A 15264-nucleotide genomic window follows, 5' to 3' on the forward strand; every position below is an offset into this window, starting at 1 on the left:
TTTATGAGGATCTGTTTTTCTTTCAAATTTGCATCTGTGGAACCCTTCACACTTTGTTTATTGGACAATATAAGTTAAAATCTAGAGTTTTCCTGTCCTAAGAGAAAAATGGATTATGAATCTGGAAACAGGAACTGGTGTCACCCTGTTTTTCCCTGGGCCTCCATTTCCTCACACCATTGTGGGAGGGAGAACAGATACTTCTAGTGCCCCTCCCATCATGTACTCTTACCGTTCTCCTTTATTCTTCCCTGTAGTCATTGCTGACATCACCTTTTCAGCTTTGCCGTCTCCAGATGGTTCATGTAAACAGGCTGTCAGAACTCTGAGCAAAGACGACTGCATCATCTGAACCTGAGGGGCCTTAGGTATGCTACTGACCTTGATGGTCTTTGGAGTTTCCCATTGCTTATGAAAAGCTCTTTAATTGTGTTGGTTACTTAGTATTTCTTTTTGCAAAATCTTCTTTGCCATTTTAACTAAAAAACATGAGAAGACTGTAGAAAAACTGCCTTATTTTCAGAAGTGTATCTTCATCAAAGGTTTAGGTTTTAATAGATATGTAGACAACTCTCTGGACTGATTATTTCAAACTAGTGAGGAAATCAAATACTTCAAAAAATTTAATTAGCATGAATTGTATTAGTGAATTCACATACAGTGCTTCAAATAAGGTCATGTGTGGAAAGACGTGGAAAACATTTATAGTTAGTCATTTTATTGTGTAAGAGAATTAGTTCTAATGTCCTTATAAGTAATTTTAGGTGCTCCTTAAAACCTTATTTAAATTTTACTAATGTATGCCTTATTCTATCTTTACATGTGCATTTTAGCTTACCAGTGTTGGATTATCATATTTCCAATAAGTAAAGCTTGCATTTATGGTATTTGTTATGAATTACCTTAGTTACTTTAGACACTGCTCCTATTTGATTTTTAATTACTTATTTAAAATAGCAAATTAAATACTGGTTTGTTGGTTGTTGCTTTTTAAATAATTGTTATTTTAGCAGTGTGCCTTCTTAATACATGGGGTACAAATAAAATGAAATGCATAGTTTACTAAAAAAAATCATAACACCATAAACTTCTGACATTTCCAGATAAACAAAAGCTCAAAGAGATCATTGCTAGTGTACCTGCCCTATGAGACATGCTTAAAGGATAATCAGGCTAAAATTACAGGGAATTAGAAAGTCACTCCCCAAGGATCTGTTACTAGTTAATGAGTACTGGGACAGGGGAAGTCAAGCTCTTCAGTGGTGTAGCCACTGATATATTGCCCATGCTCCAGTAAATATTCCTCACCCATTCTCATGCAAACAACCCTAATTTAATTCAGTGGTTTCTCTCCCCACCCCCTCTCTCTTACACACACACACACACACACATACACACACACACACACACACACACACACACTCACAGAAACATGAAAGTGGGAAGAAATCTAATCAGGAAGAAGGGATTTAGAGGAAGTATAAGGTGGGGGAACAAAAGAGGATAATGGTGGGCAAGTATGATTAAAATACATTCTATCCATCTATAAAATTGAATTAGAAAAATGGCCTGGATATCTATGAACTCACAGTGACTGACACTACCTACACCAGACCATCAAATTGGAAGAAAATATCATGACATCAAAATAAAAGAGAGACTGATTGAGACAGGGAGGGGATATGCTGGAGAGTGGAATTTCAAAGGGAAAAGTGGGGGGAAGGAAGGAACTACCATGGGATATTGTTTAGAAGTATGGAAGTTGTCAATAAAAAATTACAACAAAAAATAAATATGCCTGGAAAAAGTAACTAATTATAAACTTATGATAATTGGTGAACAATAGATCAATATGTCATTTGTGATAATAACAGCAGTAGGCCACAAGCATAGTAACAGAGATTTTGTATTCTATTGAAGCTGAGCATTGAATTTTCTTACCACATATTTTGCTTATTAGTTATAATTCTGTTGGTAACTACTAAGAGAAGCAAAACTAAAAATACAGAAAAGGAAACAATGAGAGAGTCAAGTGGCACACTACAAAAAAAAGTAGATAACAAAAGAATTTAGTATTGGAGGATTCAAAGAACAAAAATATATAAAACAAAGAAAATGGCAAATATAATCACTTTAATGCTAATGAATTCAGCACACCAATGAAATGACAGAGATTTTCAGAACAGATTGAAAAGTCACCCACCTTTAAGCTGTGTAGCAGTGATGGCCGGTGAAGGGTGTGGGTAGAGGCATGGATGAGCAATGTAACCATCCGCTCACTCAAACGAGAACATTAACATTTTTTTTTTTTTTATTGAATTCTATTCCATTTCAAATCACTGGTTCCACTCTGGTTTCAAAGTTGAAAAACTTAGTAATTCCATGTCCATATTTTGAGGAAAGTCAGTTTTCTATATTTGAGCATAAAGTACTGTCTTTAGTTCATTTTGTGCTACTATCACAGAATTCAGGAGGCTGAGTAATTTATAAAGGATAAAAATCTGTTTTCTCCCAGTTCTGGAGGCTGGGAAGTGCTCGACCAAAGCATGGACACCTCATGAGGGCTTTCTTTCACATGGGGGGTACAATATGGCCTCTCTTAACTGTTTACATGGGAGGAGAGAGACATGAATTTAAAACAGGATCAGGAATCACAAAGTTCTGACTCCACAGTGAACACTGTTAACTCTGCTGAGGAGGGCCCTCAGTGGAATGGAGGCACAGAAGAGAACACAAGTGTATATCTCGATGGGAATAGGACCAATATTCAATATGTCCATATAGTAAAGTTCTCAATAAAAAGAATTTTTTTAAATTTTTAAAAATTTTTATTTGAGAGTGACACACAGAGAGAGAGGCAGAGAGAGAGAGAGTGGGCGCGCCAGGGCTTCCAGCCACTGCAAATGAACTCCAGACGTGTGTGCCCCCTTGTGCATCTGGCTAACATGGGTTCTGGAGAATCGAGCCTTGAACGGGGATCCTTAGGCTTCACAGGCAAGCGCTTAACCGCTAAGCCATCTCTCCAGCCCTCAATAAAAAGAATTTTAAAGAAAATTTCACAGGATTTAAAGACTTGGGAAATTCTCAAGCATCTCAAACTATCTACAACAAATGAGAAAGCAGAGCAGAACTGTTTTAGACTATTTGCGTTGCTCTATAGAATCTGTGATTCTATAGATTTGGTAATTTCTACATAAAAAATGAATTCAATTATATTCCTGAAACCTAGGAAGTGTAGGCGTCAAGGCACAGTGGGTTTTGGTGAGTGCCCTGTTCCTCAGGGTACAACCATGGAATCGTCATGTGGGAGGGAGAAGAGGAAGGCGCTCAGGCTTCTTCAGCCTTTTTCTAAGGCTCTAATCTACTCACACAGGCCCCTCCCTCAAGACTCTGTCGCTTTGTCCCCACTCTGAAAGACTCCATGTCTTAATACATGGCAATAAGGATTTCGATTTTTTTTAATTTTTAAAATATTTGTATTTATTTGTTTGCTAGAAGAGAGAGAGAGAGAGAAGAATGAATGGGTTGGGCATTCCAGGGCCTCTTGCCACTGTAAACCAACTCTTCATGCATGCACTACTTTGTGCATCTGGCTTTATGTGCGTTCTGGAGAATCAAAAATCAGGCTTTGCAAGCAAACATCTTTAACCACTAAGCAATCCCCCTAGCACCAGGATTGTGCTTTAACATGAATTCTGGAAAGGATGCTCACTGAAGACGTAGTAGGGACCAATAACACCACAGGTGTGGGTAAGGAGATGGGCGTGGCCTTGTGCCATTTTTCCAGGCAATGGAAAAGCAACTCTGCAGGCATTTCAGATATTGCTGAGGTCGTCATCACCATCACAAATCCAGCGAGCCATGACTTTGAAGACAGGATGCTCTCACAGGGGAGGCCTGTTGAGTCCCGGAGTATCACTGCTTGGCACCGCCTTACAGCTGTACTCCACACATCCAGTATGCTCCTCAGGTTCTGCTCCAACAGTCCCTGGCCCGGTAATAGTTCCTCTTCCTGCATGGGCTGGTGCCAGCGAGGGTAGCATGGTGCCTTCTCCATCTATGCCCAGAGTGTGCAAGCCTTGAGGAGTAACAGTGGGCTGCCCCACAGATTCCAAAGGATAGCCTAAGAACCCCCTTGTCTAGGCAGAGGAACACAGCAGCTACCAGAATGCAACTCTAGTCTAGGACAGCCACAAGCAGGTGATTCTGACCTGTGATAGTCGCTCCCCTCCCCTCCCGTCCCCTCCCCTCCCCTCCCGTCCCCTCCCCTCCCTTCCTCTTTCCATCTTTTTTCTTTTTTTCGTTTTCTCTTTTCTTTTCCTTTTCTTCCTCTGTGTTTCAGTTACCTTCTCATTGCTGGGGCAAACACCTGACATGAAGCGGTTTATAGGAGGAAAGGGAATACTTCAGTCTTACCAATTACATGGGAAGCTTCAACATGATGGAGGAGGCTGAATCACTTCATTATACATCCACAGCAGAGAGACAACAGTCATTACCAGCAAGCAAGAGCTGACTCTGAACACACATTGAGTTGAACTCAAGACCTACCTCTAGTGACACATTTCTTCCAGCAGGGCTCTGCCTATTACAGACTTAAGTAGGAAGCTTAATCTTAATCAAAAATGCCTGAGACTATAGGGAACATTTACATTCAAGCCACCTCCCACCCTCCCTCCCTCCCTCCTTCCTTTCTTTCCTCCATCTCTCCCCTTCCTTCCTTCCTTCCTTCCTTCTTTCTTTCTTTTTTCTTTCTTTCTTTCTCTCTCTCTTTCTTTTTCTTTCTTCTTTTTTTTTCTTTTTCTCTTTTCCTTTCTTCCTGGTACTAGAGATAGGATCTAGGGCTTCCTGCATACTTATAGCTATATACATTATATTATATTATATATACAGTATATATATATATATATATATATATATATATATAATACAGTATATATATATATATATTATACAGTATATATAATAGGCATATATAATATAACATAACATAACATAACATAATATAATATAATATAATATAAATATATTATACAGTATATATAATAGGCAAGCATTATTTCACTGAACTATGTCTCAAGCCTGTTGTATGTAAAGAAGTATTTTCTTTGTAGACAAGGTCTTGCTAAGTTGTTCAAGCCAGCCTGCAACTTGCTCTGTAGCCCCAGAACGCCTTGAACTGTGACCCTCCTCCTTTGTCCCCTGAAGTTACTGGAATTACAAGCCTGCACCCATAGGCTTGACTTGTTATTCCTGCTCCTCTGTTGTATTTCAGAAGTGCTTAACATTTGACTTCACAGGCTTATAGTTGGAGGGAAAAATTATACCTGGATAAATTCTACCTTGAGTCATAACCACATATGATTTGGGTGATATTTAAATGAGACTTTGGGCTTCAGACTTTTTGGTGTGTGTGTTTGGAAGTTTGATTATAATATGGCGAGGAGGGGTTCTTTCCAGGTTTTGTCTGGCTGGGGTTCTAAAGGCTTCCTGTATCTGTATTGGCACCTCTTTCCCAATTTGGGGGAAATTTTCTTCTATGATTTTGTTGAAGACACCTACTATCCCTTTTGAGTGAAATTCTTCTCCTTCTACTATGCCCTGAATTCTAATATTTGATCTTTTCATAGTGTCCCGAATATCTTGAAATTCCCACTCATATTTTTCTATAAGTTTGTCTTTTTCTATGTTGGCCTGTATTAGATCTGCCACCTGGTCTTCTAGCTTAGATATTCTGTCCTCTCCTTCATCCATTCTACTGGTGAGATTTTCTACAGAGTTTTTTATTTCATTAACTGTGTTCTTCATTGCTAGTAGTTCTGACTGGTTTTTCTTTATTATTTCTATTTCCTTATTTATGTCTTGTATTGCCTTCTTTATTTCATGAAATTGGTGTCCTGCATCTTCTTTGATTCCTTCGATTTCCTCTTTAAGTTCCTCTTTGACTCCTTTGATTTGTTCTCTGACTTCTTTGAAGATATTTATAATCATTCTTTTGAAATCTTTTTCAGGCATTTCCTCTAACTCGTTCTCACTGGAGGTCATTTCTGATGCATTAATATTTTTAGGTGGATTTATATTGTCTTGCTTTTTAGTGTTTCTTGTGTTATAATGTATATATTTTTGCATCTTGGATTAAGTTAATGCTCGGATTTTCTAGCTAGCTGGGTATTCTTAGGTATATCAACTGATTTGATGTTATATATTTTCAGGGTAGGAGCTTAAGGTGTTAGATGTGGCTCTTAAGACTCTGAGAGTATCTACAAAGGTGCTCCTAGGGGTTGAGATTCCCTGCTATGGGAGTATTCAAGTAGGCTGAGTGGAATAAAACACCGGTAGATTCTAAAAGTTAACTAAACACTGTACCCATTCAATCAAAAACAGCCCCAAGTATGTATGCCAGAGTAGTTATTATAACAACCAGATCCTCTATCAACACAGAGGTTAATATTTCTGGTCTGTTGAGGGATCCCAGTCAGCTTGTGACCAAGTGAGACCCTTCCCTGGTGCAAACCCAGTTACCTTGGATGAGTTTGGTCTCAGTCAAGTTGCTGCCTGGGTTGTTGGGCTGCTGTTCTGATTTCTGGAGCTGTGCACTGGCTTTTCCTGCGGGGCAAACCAAGCCTGGCAACTGTGGCCCTTCAGATCAGCACCCCCACTGCTGGAACTGCTGCTGCTTCTGGATCTGCCGCTGCTGCCGCTCCTGGGTCTGCTGCTGCTGGGGCCACTGGTACTGGTTCCGGAGCTGCTGATGTTGCTGTTGAACTCTGCTCCTGCTTGGGTCCTGCTGTTGGCTCAAGTTGGCGTGGCCGGGTCCCGGGATGCTGCTCTGTTTGCTGGAGCTGGGCTCAGGCGGTGGGGGAGGGGAGGGAGCCGCAGCTGCTCTGGTTGTCTCGCTGCTCCACGTGTTCTTCTACCTCGCGTTCTGCTCCTCTGCTGCTCACTGCCGCTCTCCCTTCACGTTTCCTGAGTTGCGGAGAGCGCCGGTGTGAGGGGAAGCTCCTGCACCTGGCTTTTCCTGCGGCTGGAGCCGAGTCTGGCGGCTTTCTGGTGTGCCCTGCCACCGCAGCTGTTGGCGGAGCTGCCGGGGCTGCTTTTGCCGGCCTGTGCAGGCTCTGGATGCTCTGGATCTCTCCTACTTCTCCGCTGCTGCTTCAGTTTCCTATACACCTCACTTTTTAGTAAAAGTGTGTATTTTGCTGAGGTTTTTTGGTCTTTATTCCCACCAGGCTGCTTTGACGTGGTACCTACGCTGCCATCTTAACTGGAAGTCCCCTCGGCTTCAGACTTTTTGAAGCTTGGGATAGAATGGGTATTTGTGTGTGTGTGTGTGTGAGAACTTGAATTTTAGGAGGTCAGAGGTGGATGTCTATGGTCAGCATGTTTGTGTCTTCTCAAAGTTTGTATATTGAAAGTTAACCCCCAATATAGTTGTATTAACAGGGACTCTTGGAAGATGGTTAGCTCCCAAGGGACCTCATGAATGGGATTTGCACTCATATAAAAAATCTAAGAAGGCCAGGCATGGTGGTGCACACCTTTAATCCCAGCACTCAGGAAGTAGAGGTAGGAGGATCACCATGAGTTCAAGGCCACCCTGAGACTACTAGTGAATCTCAGGTCAGCCTGAGCTAGAGTGAGACCCTACCTTGAAAAAACAAAACAAGAAAAAATCTAAAAAGAGCTTGTTTTATCCCTTCTGCCGCATGAGAATGTGGGTAGGCATGAATACATTATTGTGTGGCCATAAAGTTCTAAACTCTAAGTGATGCCACCAAAAGTACCACTAAAAGTCATCTTTCACTTCCCAATGAATCTCTTGGAAACTTGGTCTTAGACTTCGATGCCTCCAGCTCTTCCAGCAAGATATTTGTGCAATTTCTTTCCTTCTTCCTTCCCTCCTTCCTTCCTTTGTTTCTTCCTTCCTTCCTTCCTTCCTTCCTTCCTTCCTTCCTTTCTTTCTTTTTATGAGAGAGAGAGAGAGAGAGAGAGAGTTGGTCCACCAGGGCCTCTAGCCATTGTAATCGAACTCCAGATGCATGTGCCACCTAGTACACATGTGTGACCCCTGTGTGCTTGGGTCACCTTGTGTTTCTGGCTTATGTGGGACCTGGAAAATAGAACATGAGTCCTTAGGCTTCACAGGCAAGCACCTTAACTGCTAAGCCATCTTCCAAGCTCCATTTATGCTATTTATAATTGCCAGGCCTAAGGTACCTTGCTATAGAATTTAAACTAGTTTCATAGGTTGAATTCAAACCTTCCACAATATGGTTCTTATTGGCTTTCCCACAAATTCCAGCTTCTCAGGGTGTGGATTAGAAGATGTCACAAGTTATTTTCACTTTTGACAGAATCACTATTTTAGATAGATGTGTATTTTGGAATGTATTATCCAAAGACATAGTGCCGAGGTCCAGCCTCAGCAGGGTTGTAGAACTTGAACGGATGTGTGGAGTGGGCATTGTGAGGAAATGATTTGGACCAGTAGTTCAGGTGAAGCATACTGGATGCAGAGCAAAACTTCTTCTTTACTTATACATTATATTTTTTGCAAACAAGACATAGTAACTTATTCATGTAGCTTCTAGTCTCTAAGAAATCTTGCACAATATTCTCCTTGGTTTCCCCTGCTTCTGCTTAACTCATGAACCTCTTGCCCCATAGACATTCTGATAACATCTTAAACAAGAAAGTCAAGGATTGCAAGCTGGTTCATATCTTACCCAGGTGCATGGAAACTCACCAAGAGCCCTGGCAGATTGCTCTTGCTGCTGTAAGGCGATCAACATTTTTGACCTCAGAAAGGGCTATGTTAGCCACTCTCTACATAATATTACCTTGCAACCTGAATAACAGCATATTTTTCTGTTGTCTAATCCAGTACTGATTTAATTGTCTCTCTATGGCCTTTTTTTGTTGTTCTATTTTACAATTTGGTCCTGACCATGCAAGTCTCTTCATAAAAGGAAGATTTTGATATTTAACTCTTTTCTCATCTTTCCAGATCATCCTTACTCCATTAATATATGCTCCTAATTTTAGTTAAAGTTGATCTATCCAACCAGTGTTTTTCCTTGATGCCTTTCCTTTAGGAGCCCACCAAACTCTATTGTTAATTCTGAAAGCTACATATTCTGTTTTACTTCCTTGTGTGGGCCTAACCCAATTATTTGAAAGACGTTTACTTTTGCTCCTTAGCATTTCAGGCTCCTTTTCTAATAAGTCATCTGTAGGTTCAGGAAATATGTCCATTAATTACTGTAATCATAAGTAATGTTTCTTGGGAACAATTGACAAGGCATATAGCATAGCATTGAGAGGAACATGTCTCATGAGGTGAAATATACATTTGTGGTGTTAAGAAACTTTGTTCATTCAAGCTAGTTGTAGCTTCAGGATCCATAATCTGTTTACCTGTTTAAACATTATAGCCTCATACATTTCTGTTTAATCATTGGTGACTGTATGCTTAGCCCTGATATAGAAAAGGAAGAGATTCTTTTGGAAATGTTTTTTTAGGGGAAAAGCAATAGAAGTACCCTAAGGCTTAAAGACCATAAATAAGATAAGAAAATAAATCTTAAAAGCATGTAAGGACTGGGGAGATGGTTCAGTGGATTAAGTGCTAGTTGTGTGAGTGAGAGGACCTGAGTTCAGAAAGCCAGATGTGTTAATGCGCATATGTAATATCAGCACTCCATGGCCAGATGGGAGATGGTGCTAGGAGAATCTCTGGAAGCACATGGAGTAGGTGGTCTGACATATGCCACACAACAAAGAGACCCTACTTGAAACAAGGTGGAAGGCTTGGAGTGACATCTGAAGTTTTGCTCTCGCCACATGCATGCCTTGGCACACATATACTAACTACAGACTATACTTCCTCTTTACATTCAATCCAAAGTATCAAGAATCACTTGATTTTGTTATTTCTCTGGTTGCCTAACTTTTTGCAATTATTCACTGATGGGACATAAGTGGGCTTAACATATGGTGCTAAATATTGAATAATGAGTAGAATTTGAATTTATAAGCTCTGATCTTGCCCCAGTCCTGTTTCTGAGAATCAGAGTTTGATATTATCTAGGTTTCTTTCAAAGTCCTTTCTCAAGATTTAGTTCTGCAGTTATCTTCTCTGTGAAAACCTTTTCTGACATTTCTCTTTTCCCTGGTAGAATTGACTCTTCATCCTTTGAGTTGTACTTTTCCCTTGTATAGATTTCTCTCATTTCTTTGATTTTACTTGCTGAGGTTCCTTTTCTCTTCAACTGACCAAATTCCTTGAGAGTAGAAACCATTTTTATGTCCTTGAACTTTGCACACAGTAGGTACTTAATGTGCTGTTGTTGAATGAACCACGTCTTAGCCAGTGCTCCTGTGTGTTTATTTTGATTTCATCTCATGTCTTTGTACCACTGTGTTCTCAGATTTCTTCTTTTCCATGGGAAATGGAAACTTTATAAAAGGTCCCAGCAGGTTCCCTGCCAACCCTTGAATTTGCACTTGTAGATTATATAGTAAGGAAAGCTTTCTTGAGGGACAGGGAGCAAAACATCACACAGGAGTATATAAAGTGATGTGAATGTTTTAATTTCTATATTAGGTAGTAGGATCTCTGCTGTTTATTATATTTTAAATAAGCAAACAAATAAATAATAAATGAAAGCCATGCATGGAGTGATGATGAAAGTGTACTATAAACCAAGGATATGATTAATCCGACTCCATGAACTTGAAGTAAATAAGAGTAACTAGGAGCTATAGTACACTGGGGAAACACTATAATTAACACACTCAGTATTGTCTCCTCCTCTTGCATATCTGAAATCCATGCTGTGTTCTTTTCATGACTCCACTTGTGAAATAGCCATAAATAATAATGTGTACTATTTTAAAACTTTTTCTCATGACTAATACCTATGCAGGAAAAAAATACACAGTTTTCATGTTGAGAATTTCTCAATAATTTCCTATGGGTGGTCTTCAAGCTCTAATGTACCTAAAAACAATTGGAATGTCTAGTTAATTTAATATTTTAAATTTCTGGAATCAACTCTAATAGACTGTGACCAGTCCTTAGTATATTTTGATGCAGGTGAACAACAACAAAAAATCTATGTCATGGTATGATACTGGTCTGCCTCTTTTTGAAATGTCAACAGGGGTGGAGACTTATCCCTAGAAGACCATCAGAAATTGTAAGAGTAATGGGAGGATTGATTAGAGGTATTTTCCAGATTTAAAGGCTCTAATGGTGCCTAATCCTTAAAGCTCTGTTCAACAACAACAAATGGGAGATGTAGTAATGCTATGAAAATATTTGAACAGTGTAAACATCAAAGATGGAGGGAAATTATTTAGCTTGTTAGAAAGCAGTATGATTAAGTGTAGCTAAAAAATGACCTCCAGGCTGAAATGAGGATTAGCAATGGAGAGTAAAGTGATTAGGTTTTAAAGCAGACTCTTAACAGAAGTGATAAATCAATAGACGTAAATGTGTAAAGACATTGATCAACAAATGAGTTCATTTCACTTATCCCTTAAAGGCCAGGGAAGGATTGGTTCTAAATCTATTTGATTCTCTTGCATTCACCTGACTTCTTCCCATGTGTTCTTATACCTGGTCTTGTTAAGGGTGTCTCTGGGGGACAGCCCAACACCGGCCAGTTTTGATTCTTTGATATGGAAGACGCTGCTTTTCCTCTTTAACTTCATTCAAATATTTATTAGATTTTTACTATAACCTGTTAAATGTCTCTTAAGAACATCATATGAGTACATGAATAACATGAAAAGAATGCTATGTCTTTAAGTACTTGATGTTCAGGGTTCTTATGGTACCCTACCCTCCATGGTGTTAACCAGAATTGGTTAAATTGCCTTGCTATTTTAGTCCCATCTGGGAGAACCGAACAGTCCTTAGTTTTGAGATAAGTTCCCAAGGCAGGTAGCAGGGACAAGTATTATGATGGAATCAAGAGAGCATGAACTGTGCCTCCATCTTTCTCCTCCCCTCCCTAACTCACCTCCTTGGCTGCCTAGAAAAAAAGGTGAATTTTCACCTCTAACTCCAACAAACTTATTCCCCCTATTTTCCATTGCATGACCCAGAGACCTTCAAGTAAGTGATGGGGCCATTTCCCACAGTGCCGTGTGCTGCCTTCATAGCTGGTAGCTGTTGAGTAGGTCAAGAGGGCTGGATGACTGGGATAAATAAGAAAAGAAATACACAATTGGAGAACTTAGTACCATCTCTTAGGCAAACCATAAACAACAACAACAAAATTCCTGTTCTGGGCTGGAGAGATGGCTTAGCGGTTAAGCGCTTGCCTGTGAAGCCTAAGGACCCTGGTTTGAGGCTCGATTCTCCAGGGTCCACATTAGCCAGATGCACAAGGGGTCACACGCATCTGGAGTTCGTTTGCAGTGGCTGGAGGCCCAGGCACGTCCATTCTCTCTCTTCTCTATCTGCCTCTTTCTCTCTCACTCTGTCTATTGCTTTCAAATAAATAAAAATAAACAAAAAAATTTAAAATCCTGTTCTTCCTATCCTGTAGATTTCCTTTCTATTTCATGTTGTACAATACTCTTTTGTGATTTTTTTTTTTTTTAAGGTTGACAGTCACTTAAAAGCACTCATCTTTCCCCACACATTTAATTTCATCCACATACAAATATTTTCGGGAGCAAGGATAAATGATTGAATTTGGTGGAGGGTTGACTGCTGCTCAAGTGCACCTTCCCAGCCACCCTGGCCTTGACTTTGTTTTCCTGTGGGTTCTAGTTGAGTAGCTCTTGTGCTCCTCCCCAAGATGCAGGTGGGCCTTGACCTGAGGACAGAACTGAACTGAACCCTCTCCTCTTTGGTCATTCCCTGCTGCCAACATTTGCAGGTCCCAATGCTTTTTATGCATCATTGTGTTTAATTGTCATGAAAACTTCATGTGTGCCCCGTGCCTGCCAGCAGCAAGTGTGTGGAGTGAGTGACTTATACACTGTACCCTCCAATCTTTGCATGTTTTCCTTCCTTACAGGGCACAGAAGAACACAGCTGTCATTCTCTAGGATTTTAGAAGACATTTTAAAAAAGATCCTTCCTGGGTTGAACTTGGAACTGTGATCACCTTGATTGAATGGAAGTGCTCAGCCACCCTCCGTGAAGAGTCCACATGCAGGTGTTTGAGGGTGATAAATGAGTGCAGAGCTTTTCTTGGATCATCTTCTCTGAATACTTTTATAAACTGCATGGGAGGGACTACCTACTGTACTAACTGTAGTCAGGGGAAAAGCATGGATCATGCTATTTATTACCATAGCCTTAAGCTGTACAGGGCTTTCCAGCACCTGAAATTCAGTTAGTTTGAATTGAGATGAGCTAGTAAGTATAAAACACACACCAGATTTAAAGACTTAATAAGAAGTAAGAATGTCATAATTATTATTGATACATTTTATATTACTTTCATGTTGAAAAATACTTTGGAAACATTGGGGTTACAATGTCTCAGTAAAATTAGTCTCATTTTGTGTGGCTACTGGCAAATTTATAATTATTTATGTACTTGTAGACATTTCTAGAAAGTGCTATATTAGAAGAAAGATGCCTTAAAATATGTACTTCTAATTAAGTGCATATCACATTCCTACAACTCTTTTGTTTGTATGTTTTTTGGACTGCTTATGTCTACTATTTAAATTAGTTTAAAATTAAACTGTCACCTTTGTTTTAAAAACATCTGGCATGTAAAACTAGCCATAATTATTTTTCTGCCATGATCATGTTGCTGTAGGAGCAAAGCTATGGCACAATAAAGAACAACTTGAGCTAATAACTTGCATATGAAAATAGTTCCATCTTCATTGTGAGAGCCACAAGGCACTTAAACAGTTTCATTGTGCACACAAATCCCTTTCATAATGATGCTTTTTCACTCATTTGGCATACTTTTATTATTATTATTATTAATACAATAGTAAGAGCTTACTATATATCAGAGTAAAAGCATCTAGTTTGAATAATCAAACCTATACATATTCCGACTACTCAAATATAGACAATTAACTTCCCTTCCTTATAACAGTTGTACACCAGATGTTGCAAAGAAAAAAAAAAAAGAAAGAAAGGTGGCTATGGGCTATGTCCTTCTTACAGTGCCATGGACTGAGTAATATGGTCACAGAGCTGTGGAGGTGAGTAGGAATGTGTTTATGACCCAAATGCTTATTTTGAATTCTAGTATGAAATGTTTCTATTTTTTAAATTTTCTTCTCCATCAGCTGTATTAAAAGTGCCCCTCAGTACCTTAGTAGTTCTTCCTTACATAGGAGCAAAGTCCTTTGTGCCACTGATGTTTCTGTTTGATTAATGTAGAGATTTTTAAAGTAGATCAGAAATAATACTTCACAATGAGTCCAGTCACATTTATAACCTACTGTGGGATGTTGCTTTTTCTTTGCATATAGCACCAATTCATTGTGGTGGTGGTGGTGGTGGTGGTGTATTTAAGAGAGAAGAGAGACAGAGGAGAGGGGGGAAAGGAACAACTGGAGGAAGAGAGACAGTGAGACAGAAAGACTGTAAAACAGTACAGCTAATAGGAAAAATGGGGTTGTTGACTTAGGAAGTCTTTTATTTTCATCCACTGATTTATAAATCCATAGATTTATATGAAGCTTCATGGTCATGATGCTTTAATATTTTCACTGTTACTATGTGAATACAGTTAATAAGTAGGTGTATCACTATGGCAAAATTTACACTTTGCAACAGTCAAGAAGGCACAGTTCATGACTATGTGAATTATTATGATGTGTGTGTGTGTGTGTGTGAGAGAGAGAGAGAGAGAGAGGAAGAGAGAACATGCATACATTTTTATCTACTGGACATCTACTTTCTAAGTTTCACTTAGATCTTTGTTTTACTGTGTTAAAAATTTCAAATTATTCTGATGTAGTTTCCTCAAGTATAATTTTATTTATAGTTTATTTATCCATTTGCACATGTGTGGGGGAAGTGAGGAGAGAACCAGTGTCTTTACTGCTTCAGATGAACACCAGATACCTGCATCACCTTTTGTATCCAGCTTATGGAATTGAACCTGGACTGACAGGCTTTTCAAGCGAGGGCCTCCATCCACTGAGCCTTCTTCACAGCACTCAAGCTATAGTTTTAGACAGTGGCTGCAACTGAATTTTTTTGAGCTGATAATGGAAAACTTAATGGAGTGCCTAGCTACAGCTTAAATTGCAGAATAAAAACAT

General features: G+C 39.4%; 1 long non-coding RNA gene across 1 annotated transcript in view; it reads left to right on the top strand.

Moving 5' to 3' along the window:
• The first annotated feature begins 255 nt into the window (after positions 1-255).
• Positions 256-15264, top strand: part of LOC123453252 — a 28130-nt gene continuing 13121 nt past the window's right edge. The window contains exons 1-3 of the long non-coding RNA XR_006634247.1: positions 256-368; positions 13038-13178; positions 14085-14193. This is a non-coding gene — a long non-coding RNA (uncharacterized LOC123453252). The remainder of the gene's footprint in view (positions 369-13037; positions 13179-14084; positions 14194-15264) is intronic.

The sequence above is a fragment of the Jaculus jaculus genome, chromosome 19, assembly GCF_020740685.1.
Source record: "Jaculus jaculus isolate mJacJac1 chromosome 19, mJacJac1.mat.Y.cur, whole genome shotgun sequence".
Classification (NCBI taxonomy): domain Eukaryota; kingdom Metazoa; phylum Chordata; class Mammalia; order Rodentia; family Dipodidae; genus Jaculus; species Jaculus jaculus.